This window comes from Triticum urartu, chromosome 1, assembly GCF_003073215.2.
Source record: "Triticum urartu cultivar G1812 chromosome 1, Tu2.1, whole genome shotgun sequence".
NCBI lineage: Eukaryota > Viridiplantae > Streptophyta > Magnoliopsida > Poales > Poaceae > Triticum > Triticum urartu.
This window is the reverse complement of record NC_053022.1, coordinates 382,166,635-382,185,175: the sequence shown is the minus strand read 5'-3', so window position 1 is coordinate 382,185,175 and position 18,541 is coordinate 382,166,635.

Genomic DNA, 18,541 nt, shown 5'->3' with positions numbered 1-18,541 from the left:
CTAAGATCTGGAACGCACATGTGACAAGCCTCATCTTTACCGTTAATGCATCTACCTATAAAGAGAGCAAAATAATGTATGGAAGGGAAATGAATGCTCCCTATGGTAGTTTGTGTGATTTCCCTAGATTCCCCCACAGTGATACTAGCAAGAAAGTCTTTATATTTAGATTTGCGAGGTTCACTAACATTGCCCCACTGCGGGAGTTTACAAGCAGTATTAAAATTTTCTAGGTCCATGGTATATGATTTATCATAAAGATCAAATAAAATAGTGTGATAATTGTGCGAGGATGTAAATTTAAACCTCCTCACAAAGGAATCAGTTAGGTAGTGGTACTGTAGGCACTTATCTAACACGAAATCCTCAAGATCAGCATTAAGCACATACGCGTCAAATTCATCCTTGATGCCTGCCTAGACCATAAACTCCTTTGACGTCCATTCACAAGGCCGCACTTGAGCTTCCCTCGGTGGTTCATCGTCCGGCTCACGTATCGCGAACCTTGGTCCTTGCTTCCTTGAGGAACCACCTTGGTACATTTTCCTATGCATTTTTCTTTCTCTGAAAAATTTCTGAAATTTTTAGTGACTCAAAATAAAAGTGAACTAAACACAACAAGATTGATAGCAACTACTCCCCCACAAGTTCCTAGAGGCTATATCATGCATTAAAACTACTTTTGACCATATAAATTTGACATGTAAGCTCAAGAAGAGGGTCACCTAGGCAGCAAAAATTTGCAATAAATAAAGCACTAGAACAAAAACTAATTGGACCATTGGAGGAGTCACATACCGAAGAACAATCCCCCAAAGCAGTTTTGTGAATGGAGCTTTGAGCAAAGAGATCGAAAATGGTAACAAGATGAGCTAGAACACGGGTTTGAGCTACGGGATGATTTTTTTTGGAGGAAGACAAAGTGAGTGGGTGCTGGAATAAGTGGAGCGGGTCCACATGGGTCCCACGAGGTAGGGGGTGCGCCCCAGGGGGTGGGCGCGCCTTGTACCCTCGTGGCCAAATGGTGGGTCCCCCGGTGTGTTCTCAGTGCCAGAAATTCTTAAATATTCTACAAAAAATCATATTTCATTTTTAGGACATTTGGAGAACTTTTATCTTTGGGGTATTTTTATTGTAAGGATAATTCAGAAAACACACAGAAAATACTATTTTTTCTTTATTTAATCTAAATATCAGAAAGTAAAAGGAGGGTACAGAGAGTTGTGCTTTCTAACTTCATCAATCTCATGCTCATCAAAAGAAATCCACTGACAAGGTTGATCAAGTCTTGTTAACAAACTCCTCCCGAATAATATGAAACCGGAGAATTTTTGAATAACACTAGTGAAAGATCGTGGATGTCGCCTAGAGGGGGGTGAATAGGCATTTTAAAATAATTACGATTTAGGCTTGAACAAATGCGGAATAAACCTAGCGGTTAATTTGTCAAGCACAAAACCTAAAACAACTAGGCTCACCTATGTGCACCAACAACTTATGCTAAGCAAGATAAGCAACTATGTGATAGCAAGATATATGACAAGAAACAATATGGCTATCACAAAGTAAAGTGCATAAGTAAAGAGCTCGGGTAAGAGATAACCGAGGCACGCGGAGACGACGATGTATCCCGAAGTTCACACCCTTGCGGATGCTAATCTCCGTTTGGAGCGGCATGGAGGCACAATGCTCCCCAAGAAGCCACTAGGGCCACCGTAATCTCCTCACGCCCTCGAACAATGCAGGATGTCGTGATTCCACTAAGGGGCCCTTGAGGGCGGTCACCGAACCCGTACAAATGGCAACCCTTGGGGGCGGTCACCGAACCCGTACACTTTGGCAACCCTTGGGGGCGGTCACCGGTACCCGTCAAATTGCTCGGGGCGATCTCCACAACCTAATTGGAGACCCTGACGCTTGCCCGGAGCTTTACACCACAATGATTGAGCTTCGAACAACACCAACCATCTAGGGCGCCAAGGCACCCAAGAGGAACAAGCTCTAGGGTGCCCAAACACCCAAGAGTAATAAGCTTCTCAAACTTCATTTCCACGTATCACCGTGGAGAACTCAAACCGATGCACCAAATGCAATGGCAAGGGCACACGGAGTGCCCAAGTCCTTCTCTCTCAAATCCCACCAAAGCAACTAATGCTAGGGAGGAAAATGAGAGGAAGAACAAGAAGGAGAACACCAAGAACTCCAAGATCTAGATCCAAGGGGTTCCCCTCACATAGAGGAGAAAGTGATTGGTGGAAATGTGGATCTAGATCTCCTCTCTCTTTTCCCTCAAAAACTAGCAAGAATCCGAGGGAGTGAGAGTTAGCAAGCTCAAAGAAGGTCAACAATGGGGGCAAAAACAAGCTCAAGAGATGGGGAACCATTAGGGAAGAAGACCCCCTTAAATAGGTCCCCACGAATCTGCCCGTTATGTACAGAATAACATAGGAGCGGTACAACCTCTATGAGCACCGGTACAACCGGTAACAGGCAATAAGCGGTACAACCGGCCCACAACCGCCCAACAACCGCACCACAACACAGACCAGTCTGGTGGTAGAGCGGTACATGACCGGTACAACCTGCGGACCAATTCTGGAGCGGTACAACCGCTCCAACACTGGTTGTACCGGTCAAGCGGTACAACCTCTCCATGGGGCGGTACAACCTCTCTGTGTAAAACAGGCAATATCAAAACAGCCACAACTTTCGCATACGAGCTCCGAATTCAACGAAACCAAGTTTGTTGGAAAGCTAATGACAAGGGCTAACACAATCTTGAGAGAAATATCAATAAGAAGCAAATGAGAAAAGGACCATAATAAAATGGTGAGAACCCTTCCTCGGATAAGACCGGGTAAAACCTCCAACACCGAAAACATCATAGAAGATGCATGCGAACTCCGTTTTCGATGAACTCAAGCTTGTCATCAAGATGACCAAAAGCTCTAAGACTCACAAATGGAACCAAACAAGAACCAAGAAAGATGATGTAAGGATGCAATGGTTTGAGCTCTCGACTAATGATACGATCAAGCTACTCCCTAGAGAGCCCCCCTTGATAGTACGGCAATCGATCCTACAACCCGGTCTCCCAACTACCACTATGAGACCGGTAATATAGAAAACCTATCAAGGGCAAACCTTTGCCTTGCACATAGTCCACTTGAGCTAGATGATGACGATCTTGACTTCCTCAAGTTGGACCACCTTTCTTGATTGTGTTGGCTCGATGAAGACTAGTTGATTGCTCCCCCATACTCCACTATGGGTGAGCCACTCTTTGGCACATCTTCATAATTCCATTGACACCACAATGGACGGCAAGCTTCAAGCTTGATTGCTCCCCCATACTCCATTATGGGTGAGCCACTCTTCGAGTTGCTCCACTTGAACTTGCACACTGCAAACTTGATGACGATCACCACTTGATGTCATCCTCCATGGGTTGTATGAGATCTTCCTCTTGACGCAAGACCATGGAAACATACCTAACCCCACAAATAACTCTCACGTAGACCATGGGTTAGTACACAAAGCGTAATGGACAATGCTTACCATACCATGGGATCACTTGATCCCTCTCGGTACTTCTTCTACGCTTTGTGAGTTGATCAACTTGATTCACTCTTGACTTAGTCTTGATCAACATTGACTCTTTCCAACTCTCATCATTTGGATGATGTCTTGAAGGTAAACATGAATGATCACACAATCTTCTTCTTCAAGACATGCTTGCAATAAGCTCAACTCACACATGACCAATATTTGGATAATTCCTTGAAAAGCACTTTGGCCATCTCAACTCACACATGACCAATCTTTGGATAATTCCTTGAAAAGCACTTTGGCCATCTCATAAACTCCTTGAAACCAACACATGGACTTCAAGACAATCCTATGGACAAAACCTTCAAATATAACTCAAGGCAACCATTAGTCCATAGAGATTGTCATCAATTACCAAAACCAAACATGGGGGCACCGCATGTTCTTTCAATCTCCCCCATTTTGGTAATTGATGACAATCACTTTCAAGAGAGTTTATACAAGGAATTATGCATCAACATGCAATGCAACAACCAATAATGCATGCGTAGGAGATGCGTATGCTTAGGAACAACCAAAGCGAGAAGAGACAACTCTCTAAACTTCTCCACAAAACTCTCTAAAACTTCTCCCCCATTGGCATCGATTGCCAAAATGGGCTAAAAGCTTAGACGGCCAATATAAAATGTGTTCCTCCATAAATTGTGTATTTCTCAACAAGAGAGTGGAATGCAATACACACATCCAACGGTAAATACTTGGAGGAAGACAAACTATATTGAGGCCCAAAGATTGCAAAAAGAAGATATGCCACAAAGACATAACAAAGAGAGAAACAAGCAATCAAAAGATACCAATTGAAGCAAGCTATCAAAAGATATCAATTGAACCAACTAGGCCAATGATCCTACGAGCCACATGAATAAAGGATATTATGATAAGAGCGGAGCAGTGTTCTAAAGAAACTAGAGAAGCTCCCCATGATTTGTGCACATCAACAATTTTTGTATTTGGATACAAAGTGCACAAAATAGGATCATAGCTCCCCCAAAATCAATAGGAACTTACAACAAGTGCAAGAGAGCATATAGGAAACTAAGCCTAGTACTTGCAACAAACACATGGTTGAGCAACAAGTAAGAGAGGCAACTTAAGAGTGGGCTCAACCAAGAGGATGTGTGTGAGTCAAGGCAATGCACTTGAGAAGACTAATGTATAGAAGAGCATTAAGCATCAATAAAGTCTTCAAAGAATGAGGCACACGGTGCAAGGCCTATCATTCCCACACACAACTAGCAAATGGGTTCACAAGCTTACTAATAAGCATATAGAGAACCTATGCTTGTGACAACCCGCGGTGAAGATAGAAGATGAAAGGTGCATCAAGACGAGGGATGCCAATTAAGATGGAAAAAAACCTCGTAAAGATAAGCATGAGGAAAATAATCTTCACCACACAAGAGCGCATCAAGATGCAACGATAGAAGACACGCACTCAAGGAAAAGGCTTTCACGGAGCCACCAAAGAAATAACATAAGAAAGATAAGGTGGACGTGAAAGAAAGGATATCAACTAGATATGCAACTTCTCTCAAGTGTATAAGATTCTAGGTAGACGAAATCATGATGATATATCTACAAAGAAGGATGTACACCCGAAATAGTTGCAACAAGAGGAACAAGATATCCACAAGGAAATCATAAATATACCAATAAGATATTTGCTTGAAAGCATAGCACGTGGCTAGATATGGTCTTATTGTATATAAATGAATTCCTACTACACAACTATCAAAGACATCACAACTAGCAACATGAGATCATCGTTGAGATGCTTTGAGAAAGGAAACAAGTATCACAAGATGGAATAAATATCATGCTAATATGCAACCTACACAAGGTTGAAAGCAAGGAAGAATGCATGAAGAGATACTTGTTACCGAGATATCATTGGAAGGATGTAGTAGATACCAATTAAAGGTAGATAGTAGTTCATTGATCATCCTAGCTTGACTCCAATAAGTACATGGTGACCCCACCTTCCTTGTGAGTGAGCCGAGCATCCAATGCATCTCCAATTGTTCCTAGAACAACAACACAAACAAAATGGTACCCAAACTCATTGGGACCAAAGAGTTAGAAACACCAACAATATATAGGACAAACTCCACATAAATATGTGCATATAGAAAACGAAATGAAATTCATGCACATCTCATCCAATTTGAGACTTGGTGGAGTTTCCCCTATATATTGGATCGAAGAAAGAAAGCATGCCAAAGATACTACATGAAGTTAATATGCACGCTCAAGACTTTCAAGAACCGATACCAAATGACAAAGAAAAACCAAGTGAAGAAAAGATACCAAATGAATAAAACATCACTTGGAGGATATCCATAAAAGATACATCAAGGAATGAGATATCCATTGATACACTCAAAAAAAGGTATCAAACTCCCAAAAGAGAGGATGGTTCCAAACAAACCAAGCTCTCTACAAAGTTTCATGATGGCACAAAGTACCAAAATGAAAACGGCTTGCCTTCCACCAACACACACTTGATAAGGATCGCAAGACTAGTGTTTTATAGAAAATAGGATAGCTCCCCCAAGACTAGTGCATTGAGAGAATTTGCATTTGAATAGAAAATGCACAAGGTGGGATCACCACTTTCACTATATCTAGAAAACACTAAACAAGATCCACAAGTGGTATGGAAGACAAAGGGAGATGATACAATCCTTGGCAAGAGAAATGGCAAATAAAAAACAAAAGCCAATGTAAAGATGATCAATAAATTCTACCACAAAAGTGAGTACCAATTGTCAAAAGACAAGAAGTAAATGGAAATAATTCCCGGTGGTAGATAGCAAGGATATCCGACATCATCTTCACACCATACAAAAAGCAAATTGCAACTTGTAGAGCTAACATGCCACCTAGGAACAAGATAATTTACAATATCAACTCTAGATGACAATATCTCAAATGTACACATTTTCTAGGCTAGTAATATACACATAGCATATTACTCCCCCATAATGTGATACCAATTAAAGATAGACAAGAGGCAATTAAAGAATCCAACAAGAGATAATTAATGGACTATTTAGAATTTGAATTTCTCATGAGAAGACATACCACATAGTGACTAGATAAGCTTGCAATATCAATACTAAGTGGTATTCCCCATGTACCCACCTTTATAGGATTGTGAAGTGCACAAAGCACATCACTCCCCCATAATGGGATATTCCATTAATCTCTCACAAGAGCCAACTAAGAAATAAACAAGATGCAAAAGGCTCAACGCATGACACACACGTACATGATGTGCAAACCAACACACACATACTTGATTGCTCAAGATAATCAAGTTGGAAGCACACCATATACAAACACATGCAAGGAACAAAACCAAAACATGCAAGGGGGCAAGTAACGTTCAATGTAAGCAATTTAAGTACAAGTTACCGCAAGGAGGCACATTGGATATAAGATAGAAACTTGATAATCCGAATGACTTGGCTTGAGACAATGAGAATGATGAAGTCCCCTTAATTCTTCATAATGTAGCCAAGTCTCCAATGACCTCCAATATCACCTATTGATCAAGTTTGAGCTTGTTGGTCCCCAACCAAGTTGGGTCCTAAGAGGTTAGTCACAATAGGCTTGGCTACCCAAATGGTTATTTTCTTGACACCACTTTGAGCACCAACAAATTTGGCAAACACATTGCCAACATTATCCTTCCCAAGAGAATAGATATCATCAATAATAGTTGGGTTGGATAAGTTACCACTAGTGCATGAAGAGGCGAGGTGACCTTTCTTGCGACATAGGTAGCAACGTCTACTCTTCACTTTCTTCTCACTTGATTTCTCAACTTGAGAAGCATAAGCTTGAGTCTTCTTGGGAAGAGGCTTTTCTTCAACTTGAGGTTGAGCATGAGAATGTACTTGTGGCCGCTTCCCTTGTTGCTTGTCACTAATGGGTTTCTTCTTCATGGGGCAAGATCTAACATGATGCCCTTCAATTTTGCACTTGAAGCAAATAATCTTGGTCGAATTCTTGACTTGTTCTTGGCCCTTCTTCTTGATCATATTGGACCTCTTCTTCTTATTGGAGTTGAATCCAAGTCCACCTTTGTCATTGGGGGATTTTTGCACACTCAAGATATTGTTGAGTGTGGATTTCCCTTCATGACTCTTTTCCAAGTCTTTCTTCAAGGAAGTGACTTGGGCCTTGAGCTCTTTGATTTCCTCTACATGGTTAGTCTCAACACAAGTACTAGAGGAAGTATAAGCTTCATCGTTAGAGCAACAAGGCAAGGAAAGCAATTCATCACAAGATGTACCAACATTGTGAGTAGATGAATTACAAGGACTAGCACATGGCAATATAACATTTTGACTAGAATTAGTGCTAGTATCCACATGAGGCTCACTACATGTTACCTTAGAAATCATGGCCTCATGAGATATCTTTAGCTCATTATGGGATACTAGAAGATCATTATGAGAGCTTGTGAGCTTTACATGATCTTCTTCCAACATCCCATAATTTCTAGATAGCAACTCAAGTTGAGACCTTAGATCAACATTCTCCTTCAATATGGATGCTTCACAAGAGATAGAGTTAGTAGCACAAGCATCATCATTAGCAACAAGAGAAGCAGACAACTTGGCAAGCTCTTTTAAGTAAGAAGCTTCAAGTTGAGCATGAGACTCGGTGAGTTTGATGAGCTCACCCTTGATGACCCTTGAGCCATTTTCGAGGTGCTCAAAATCCTCAAGGAGTCTAGCATGAGCAACTTCAAGCTTAGCATTTTTAGTTTTGAAATCATTGGCCACCTCGAGTGCTCTATCATGAGATTCCTTTATTATAGATAATTCTATAGCAAAGGTCTCCTCAAGAGATTCGGATGAGGTTTGTTCATGTTCAAGAGCTTGAGATAGCTCCGCGATCTCATTTGCGTAATCACGCTCATGAGCTTCCATTTTCTCAATGGTGACCTCATGCTCCTCTAGATGAGATTCCAACTCCTCAATGTATTTCTTGCCTTCAATGGCAATAGACATGATTTCCATGAAGTTGGAACGAGCAAGTTTATTTTTGTGAAGAGCTTTAAAAATCATTTCCCCCTTAGTTTTTAAGGAGGCAACATTATCATTCTCTTCATCATAATCAACATCATCATCACTCTTGCCATCATCACAAGATATATTGGGATTCAAAGTGGGAGATACCTTTGAAGCCTTGGCCATAAGGCAAAATGTAATAGATGATGATGTAGGATCCGTTGAAGCACCATTCAAGACCACATCTTGTTCCATGGGGTGTTGGGTTTCCTCTACATTGTTAGCACAAAAATTCGAGGACATATGTGCATTTTTATCATGGCAACAAGACATAGTAAACATATCATCATGAGATTTAGTCAAGCAATTTCTACATGATATGCAAGGACTATCAACACAAGCATGTGAAACATTTGGAGTGCTCGAAGTGTTAAAGCCCAAAGAAGGAGCATTGCAATAAGATAGTGATGAAGGATCATCCACAATAAACATACTATCATCATTGCAATGACCAACACTACTCACCATATCATTACCTTGTGGCAAACCACATGTAGGTGAAGTAGAAGAAGTTGAGAAGACTATACGGCCGGATGTGGAGGGAGAACAATCATCCCCACAAAACTTGGACACGCCATATTTATCTTGAAGCTTTGTCCACAACTCATGAGCATCCCGGAACGGCATGAGTTGAAATATAACTACATTGCTCAAAGCATCGAAAAGCACATTAGAAGCTTGAGCATTGAGATAAGAGTTTTTCTCATCCTCTAAAGATAATCTTTGGGGATCCTTTGGAGGAGAAGAACCCATATCTACAATTCGCTCTAAATTTGGGTCCATGACCCTAAAGAGATTAAGCATGTGAATTACCCAAACATCAAAATTTGTGCCATCGAAACTATGAGTGTCAGAGAATCCTAATCCCCTAGTCAACATCTTTACTCTCTAGGCGGTAAAGCCTAATAAAGAGAGACGAGGCTCTGATACCAATTGAAAGATCATGGATGTCGCCTAGAGGGGGGTGAATAGGCGTTTTAAAATAATTACGATTTAGGCTTGAACAAATGCGGAATAAACCTAGCGGTTAATTTGTCAAGCACAAAACCTAAAACAACTAGGCTCACCTATGTGCACCAACAACTTATGCTAAGCAAGATAAGCAACTATGTGATAGCAAGATATATGACAAGAAACAATATGGCTATCACAAAGTAAAGTGCATAAGTAAAGAGCTCGGGTAAGAGATAACCGAGGCACGCGGAGACGACGATGTATCCCGAAGTTCACACCCTTGCGGATGCTAATCTCCGTTTGGAGTGGCGTGGAGGCACAATGCTCCCCAAGAAGCCACTAGGGCCACCGTAATCTCCTCACGCCCTCGCACAATGCAAGATGCCGTGATTCCACTAAGGGACCCTTGAGGGCGGTCACCGAACCCGTACAAATGGCAACCCTTGGGGGCGATCACCGAACCCGTACACTTTGGCAACCCTTGGGGACGGTCACCGGTACCCGTCAAATTGCTCGGGGCGATCTCCACAACCTAATTGGAGACCCCGACGCTTGCCCGGAGCTTTACACCACAATGATTGAGCTCCGAACAACACCAACCGTCTAGGGCGCCAAGGCACCCAAGAGGAACAAGCTCTAGTGTGCCCAAACACCCAAGAGTAATAAGCTTCTCAAACTTCACTTCCACGTATCACCGTGGAGAACTCAAACCGATGCACCAAATGCAATGGCAAGGGCACACGGAGTGCCCAAGTCCTTCTCTCTCAAATCCCACCAGAGCAACTAATGCTAGGGAGGAAAATGAGAGGAAGAACAAGAAGGAGAACACCAAGAACTCCAAGATCTAGATCCAAGGGGTTCCCCTCACATAGAGGAGAAAGTGATTGGTGGAAATGTGGATCTAGATCTCCTCTCTCTTTTCCCTCAAAAACTAGCAAGAATCCGAGGGAGTGAGAGTTAGCAAGCTCAAAGAAGGTCAACAATGGGGGCAAAAACAAGCTCAAGAGATGGGGAACCATTAGGGAAGAAGACCCCCTTAAATAGGTCCCCACGAATCTGCCCGTTATGTACAGAATAACATAGGAGCGGTACAACCTCTATGAACACCGGTACAACCGATAACAGGCAATAAGCGGTACAACCGGCCCACAACCGCCCAACAACCGCACCACAACAGAGACCAGTCCGGTGGTAGAGCGGTACATGACCGGTGCAACCTCCGGACCAATTCTGGAGCGGTACAACCGCTCCAAACACCGGTTGTACCGGTCAAGCGGTACAACCTCTCCATGGGGCGGTACAACCTCTCTGTGTAAAACAGGCAATATCAAAACAGCCACAACTTTCGCATACGAGCTCCGAATTCAACGAAACCAAGTTTGTTGGAAAGCTAATGACAAGGGCTAACACAATCTTGAGAGAAATATCAATAAGAATAAAATGAGAGAAGGACCATAATAAAATGGTGAGAACCCTTCCTCGGATAAGACCGGTAAAACCTCCAACACCGAAAACATCATAGAAGATGCATGCGAACTCCGTTTTCGATGAACTCAAGCTTGTCATCAAGATGACCAAAAGCTCTAAGACTCACAAATGGAACCAAACAAGAACCAAGAAAGATGATGTAAGGATGCAATGGTTTGAGCTCTGGACTAATGATACGATCAAGCTACTCCCTAGAGAGCCCCCCTTGATAGTACGGCAATCGATCCTACAACCCGGTCTCCCAACTACCACTATGAGACCGGTAATATAGAAAACCTATCAAGGGCAAACCTTTGCCTTGCACATAGTCCACTTGATCTAGATGATGACGATCTTGACTTCCTCAAGTTGGACCACCTTTCTTGATTGTGTTGGCTCGATGAAGACTAGTTGATTGCTCCCCCATACTCCACTATGGGTGAGCCACTCTTTGGCACATCTTCACAATTCCATTGACACCACAATGGACGGCAAGCTTCAAGCTTGATTGCTCCCCCATACTCCATTATGGGTGAGCCACTCTTCGAGTTGCTCCACTTGAATTTGCACACTACAAACTTGATGACGATCACCACTTGATGTCATCCTCCATGGGTTGTATGAGATCTTCCTCTTGACGCAAGACCATGGAAACATACCTAACCCCACAAAGAACTCTCACGTAGACCATGGGTTAGTACACAAAGCGTAATGGACAATGCTTACCATACCATGGGATCACTTGATCCCTCTCGGTACTTCTTCTACGCTTTGTGAGTTGATCAACTTGATTCACTCTTGACTTAGTCTTGATCAACATTGACTCTTTCCAACTCTCATCATTTGGATGATGTCTTGAAGGTAAACATGAATGATCACACAATCTTCTTCTTCAAGACATGCTTGCAATAAGCTCAACTCACACATGACCAATATTTGGATAATTCCTTGAAAAGCACTTTGGCCATCTCAACTCACACATGACCAATCTTTGGATAATTCCTTGAAAAGCACTTTGGCCATCTCATAAACTCCTTGAAACCAACACATGGACTTCAAGACAATCCTATGGACAAAACCTTCAAATATAACTGAAGGCAACCATTAGTCCATAGAGATTGTCATCAATTACCAAAACCAAACATGGGGGCACCGCATGTTCTTTCAACTAGGTTACCTCAACGGGGATATGCATGTCCCCAACAATAAGAATATCATATTTGTTCTTAACAGTAGGAAGAGGGAATTCAAAACCTCCAATAGTAATCGTTGAAATTTTTCCAATAGAATTGATATTGTGGACTTGAGGTTGTTTCCTCAGAAAATGTACCGTATGCTCATTACCATTAACATGAAAAGTGACATTGCCTTTGTTGCAATCAATAACAGCCCCTGCAGTATTCAAAAAGGGTCTACCAAGGATAATCAACATACTATCCTCCTCGGGAATATCAAGGATAACAAAGTCCGTTAAAATAGTAACGTTTGCAGCCACAACAGGCACATCCTCACAGATACCGACAGGTATAGCAGTTGATTTATCAGTCATTTGTAAAGATATTTCAGTAGGTGTCAACTTATTCAAATCAAGTCTACGATATAAAGAGAGAGGCATAACACTAACACCGGCTCCAAGATCACATAAAGCAGTTTTAACATAGTTTCTTTTAATGGAGCATGGTATAGTTGGTACTCCGGGAACTCCTAGTTTCTTTGGTATTCCACCTTTAAAAGTATAATTGGCAAGCATGGTGGAAATTTTAGCTTTTTGTATCTTTATTTTATTTGTAACAATATCTTTCATATACTTAGCATAAGGATTCATTTTAAGCATATCAGTCAAACGCATACGCAAAAAGATAGGTCTAATCATTTCAGCAAAGCGCTCAAAATCCTCATCATCCTTTTTCTTGGATGGTTTAGGAGGAAAAGGCATGGGTTTCTGAACCCATGATTCTCTTTCTTTACTGTGCTTCCTAGCAACGAAGTCTCTCTTATCATAACGTTGATTCTTTGATTGTGGGTTATCAAGATCAACAGCAGGTTCAATCTCTACATCATTGTTATTGCTAGGTTGAGCATCAACATGAACATCATCATTATTACTAGGTTCATGTTCATTACCAGATTATGTTCAGCATCAGAAATAGAAATATCATTCGGATTCTCAGGTGTGTCAACAACAGGTTCGCTAGAAGCATGCAAAGTACTATATTTTTCTTTTTCTTCTTCTTAGAAGGACTAGGTGCATCAACATTAGTTCTCTAAGGATCTTGCTCAATTCTCTTAGGGTGGCCCTCAGGATACAAAGCTTCCTGAGTCATTTTACCTCCTCTAGTCATAACTCTAACAGCATTATCATTTTTCTTATTATTTAATTCATTAAGAAAATCATCTTGTGCTTTAAGCACTTGTTCTACTTGAGTGGTAACCATAGAAGCATGTTTACTAATAAGTTTAAGGTCACCTTTAACTCTAGACATATAATCACTCAAGTGTTCAACCATATAAGCATTACGTTTCAATTGTCTACCAACATAAGCATTCAAGTTTTCTTGTTTAACAATGAAATTATCAAACTCATCCAAGCATTGGCTAGCAGACTTATTACGAGGAATATCACCTTCATCAAATCTATAGAGAGAATTTACCTTTACTACCCGTGTCGGGTTATTAAGACCATGTATTTCTTCAATAGGTGGTAAATTCTTAACATCTTCGGCTTTAATACCCTTTTCTTTCATAGATTTCTTTGCCTCTTGCATATCTTCAGGACTGAGAAATAGAATACCCCTTTTCTTCAGAGTTGGCTTAGGAGTTGGTTCAGGAAGTGTCCAATCATTATCATTACTTAATATATTATTCAATAGCAATTCAGCTTGCTCAACAGTTCTTTCCCTGAAAACACAACCATCACAACTATCCGGGTGGTCTTTGGAAGCATCGGTTAGTCCATTATAAAAGATATCAAGTATTTCATTTTTCTTGAGAGGATGAACAGGCAAAACATTAAGTAATCGGAGAAGCCTCCCCCAAGCTTGTGGCAGACTCTCTTCTTCAATTTGCACAAAATTATATATTTCCCTTAAGGCAGCTTGTTTCTTATGAGCGGGGAAATATTTAGCAGAGAAGTAATAAATCATATCCTGGGGACTACGCACACAACCAGGAGTAAGAGAATTAAACCATGTTTTAGCATCACCCTTTAATGAGAACGGAAATAACTTAAGTATATAGTAGTAACGAATTTTTTCCTCATGAGTGAATAGGGTGGCTATATCATTCAATTTAGTAAGATGTGCCACAATAGTTTCAGATTCATAGCCATAAAAAGGATAAGATTCAACCAAAGTAATTAACTCAGGATCGACAGAGAAATCATAATCCTTATCAGAAATACAGATAGGTGAAGTAGCAAAAGCAGGGTCATATTTCATTATAGCATTCAAAGACTTTTCTTTCAGCTTAGCTAACAGTTTATGTAAGATCATATCTATATTTGGAAGCAAAATGGTCTCTAGCAGTTTCTTCATCCATAACATAACCCTCAGGCACATCAGGCAATTCATATCTAGGGGGTGAATCTTCATCATCACTTTCATCAATATTATCTGTTTCAATAATTTCATTTTCTCTAACCCTGGCAAGTTGTTCATCAAGAAATTCGCCTAATGGCACGGTATTATCAAGCATAGAAGTAGTTTCATCGCTCTGGCACCACTCCAACAGAGACTAGCTCTCCCCCCAAGGAAGAGTGAACTTCAGGATAAAATCATGTCCCCGACTCACTTGTATGATTGTGGGCTTGCTAATTAGATTGTTTCCTAGCATATTTGGCTTTAAGCTTGCTTGTCATGTAGGTTGTGTTCACTTAGTTGCATGTCTAGTGAACTCTATTTATTCGCTTATCCCTAAAATTGGCATTAAAATTTGTAGTCTCCTATTCACCCCTCCTCTAGTCAACCGTATTAACCATTTCACCTGGGGTCTCGCGTGAACTTTTGTACGACCAAGGTGCCTAGGGTCCTGGACCTCCAAGTGCCCGGGGAATTTGTCCCTTGGGTGCCCGGGATGGGGCATCTTTTCTTTGTATGGTCCGAGTATACTGACCCCTTTAGTTTGGGTACCCGGACTTGCGACTGTGCAAAGGCTATTTCTCCCATGGAGGGTATAACCCTCCCCCCTTCCACCTTTCAACCCTAATATTCTTTAAGCTTTTCCCCTCCATTGCTAAGACAGGAAAGGCTCATGATCTCCTTCCCCATCCATCCAAACTCTCTCATACTTTGTGCATAGGAGGAGAAACAATTGATCAACATTCCTACCAAATTGTATTGCGTTCCTCGGGCTCTTTCATCTTCATCAACTTGTTACTCTTGGGTGTTTGGGCTCCCTAGACGGAAAAGGTCAACACGGAGCCACATTCCATCATGGTGAAGCTTTGTGGTGGTGTTCGTATCCTCCAATTAAGTTGTGGAGATTGTCGTAATCTTGTTTGTAAAGGTCTAGGTTGCCACTTTCAAGGGCACCGTCAGTCAATTCACGACATCTTACATTGTGAAAGGGCGTGAGGAGAATAGAGTTGGTCCTTGGGATCCTTGGGGAGCATTCTGCCCTCATAACCCCTCCAACTGAGACGTACCTCCCCAAAGGAGGGAACTTCATAAACACACCCTTGTCTCCACTTATGGTAAAACTTCTTATCTTCACTTTTGTGCAAGTCTATATCTTGTTGTTGTGCTTTTCATAGAGGTTGTTCACCTAGTTCCATATATAGACAACATGTTTTATTGTCGAGCCTAAAATTTGGGAACATTTCTTTGATCGCCTATTCAACCCACCCTCCCTTCTAGTCGACCATAGCGATCCTTTCACCCCCTCCCCCTTGTCCAGGCCTACCAGAGACTTCGCAAAAGCCTTGGGGCCCTCCAGGACTCTCTCCCCTCCCTTGCCTCCTCCCACGTCGCGCCATTGCCCTCGCCGTCATAGGACTGTGCCCCCACTGCACCCTAAGGCCAGTCCCTCCTCCGAGCCCCTCTAGCGTGCGAGTGAGCTTCCTCGGTCCCTTGATCCTCTGTAAAAACCAGTGGATGCCGAGTCCCCCTATCTCCTTGCTCGGACCATAGCTAGAGCATGGACACAACCATCCTCATCTAATCACATCACCCAACTATTTAAGCCTCTCCTCGGAGCCCCAGGCCACTCACACCTCTCCCTCCCAATTGGACCCTAGGGACTCAAGCCCTCAAGCTCTTTTGCCTCCTCTCTGGCGACATTGCCGCCACCACAGATTCAGACGATTCCGAGCACCTAGGCCTCCTCCTCTCCATTTAGCCACGCTAGAAGACCTCCAGCACCTCCTATAATAGATCCCGAGTTCCATCCTTACCTTTCCTATCCACGGCCATGGCTTCCGCTCCAACTTCACTGTCATCGTCGTTTGCCTTGCCTGGCGTCGTCTTTGCTCCCATCACTCCAGCGTTCCTGCACTACATCGACCGACGTGGCATGGTCCCACGATCACGACCTGGTCATCGGCAGGTGCTCTCATGTCATGAGTCATCGGCAATGGCCGGAGCCCTGAGCTCCTCTCCTCGGTGCACTGTGCATCGAGAGGAAGAATTAGACAGTGGCGAATCAGTACAGCAGACCCCACCTGTAAGCGACTCAGTGGAGGGGTATGCCTCTCTTACGGTTGGGGCCCATCCTTTTTAAGTGGAGGTCTATTTTGGTTGAATGTGCTTTCCCCTCTAGAAAGCATATTTCATTAGAAGGCGCTATAGATTGTCAAGGACCCAAGCGTAATTATTTAATTATAGAAAGGTCCTTCACAATAATTCATTCATATCTTTCATCCACATTCCAAAGCACATGTTCTGCACTCACCAAGCCTGTTCTGATGGAGCCACTTTCATTGAATGACCATTTTGCCCCTATCGTCGATTAGCCCTTTCCGGAGCATCATTATCCCGCCAGAACTTTTCAACCAGGCCATCACACTTCTTCCCGATGACCTCCTCGGTCCGAAGGCAAGCCAATCATTTGATGTATACCCTAAGTGTTCACTATGTGTTATTCTTGCAAGTTGGTAGTTTAAAACTTGTTCTTGTTTATGCTCACATACCTTTGCTCGGATAAACTACTTACGTTGTTTACTTGGTTGCACGTTATGATATTGACATTAGAGCGCCAATGGCTCTTATGTAGAGATAATTTGGATCCAATTTGATATGATTTCATACTGCTGTATATTTCTCTATCAGGTGTATGACTAACATGGGCAGGTGAAATGCACTTGAGGTAACGGTAAAGAATGGGAAACTAATAATAACAACCTCCTCTACGGTCTAGATCGAGTCATGGTTTCACTGAGTTGAACTCCCTCGTGCGACCACATTTGTATTTATAGGAAGTCTCTAGCTCGATTTATGCTTATGAATTTTACGCGTATCACAAAAGAGGGATGGTTGGATAGTTAGTATCTCCTTGATCCCCAAATTGTCGTCCAACTATGAGAGTCGGAGCTGGTATGATTGCGTGTTAGAAAGTATTACATACAGGAGTGGATGAGTTGTGCCACGAGGTGGTAGGGCCCCGGTTTCTCTCTCCCAAGGCTAGCATGTGGGTAGTCCATGGTGCGGTAAGAGTGTCATGCTATAGAAGGGATTTATTGGACTATTGTCCATAGTGTGGGTACAGTGCACATCCTCCGCAGAGCATAAAATCTATCCAGAGTAGCCGCATCCTTGGTATTGGGCATAGTTCGTACTAGGTCACACTGTTTGGGCTCGTCGAATTCGGAGCTATAAATGAAATATGAAACTTCTAAAAACTACCCGTGGAAAGATGTGGTCTGTCAGACTTATAGTGGAATGACCTTGACATCTGTGTATGTCAGGAGATTGAGGATAAGCCACTGGATGGCTATGAGAAAGATGGTCGGAGGACCACAGGGAAGTAAGAGATGGTCGTGCAGCGATCATGGTGATGACTTGGACACCATGTTGATTTGTGCTTTATCTTGATCATACTGTAGTTATTTCAATTATTTATCTTTATAGTTATTCATTGCCTGATAGTTACCATTGTTAAGATAATTGATATATGTTTGTAACAGCCCAAGACTGAAACCTCCATTATTTTTGTGATATGTTCTTACTTGTGATGTTTGTTTGTTTTATGTTTGCGTCATGCATCATGACCATCTTTGCTTCGGTGTTTGTATATTTATTTTTTGTTGTTATGATCTAGTGTGAACCCCATCATCTTATTTCATATTCATTTGCGTCCGGGAGCCAAGTCATATCTAAACCAAAACCATGATCAAGTGCTCAAACCCTTCGTTAGCTTCCTTCCTCTTTCTCTAATTATTGCAAGTGACATTTTCCTTTTCCAAAAAAATGTTCAATATTTCCCTATAAATCCTA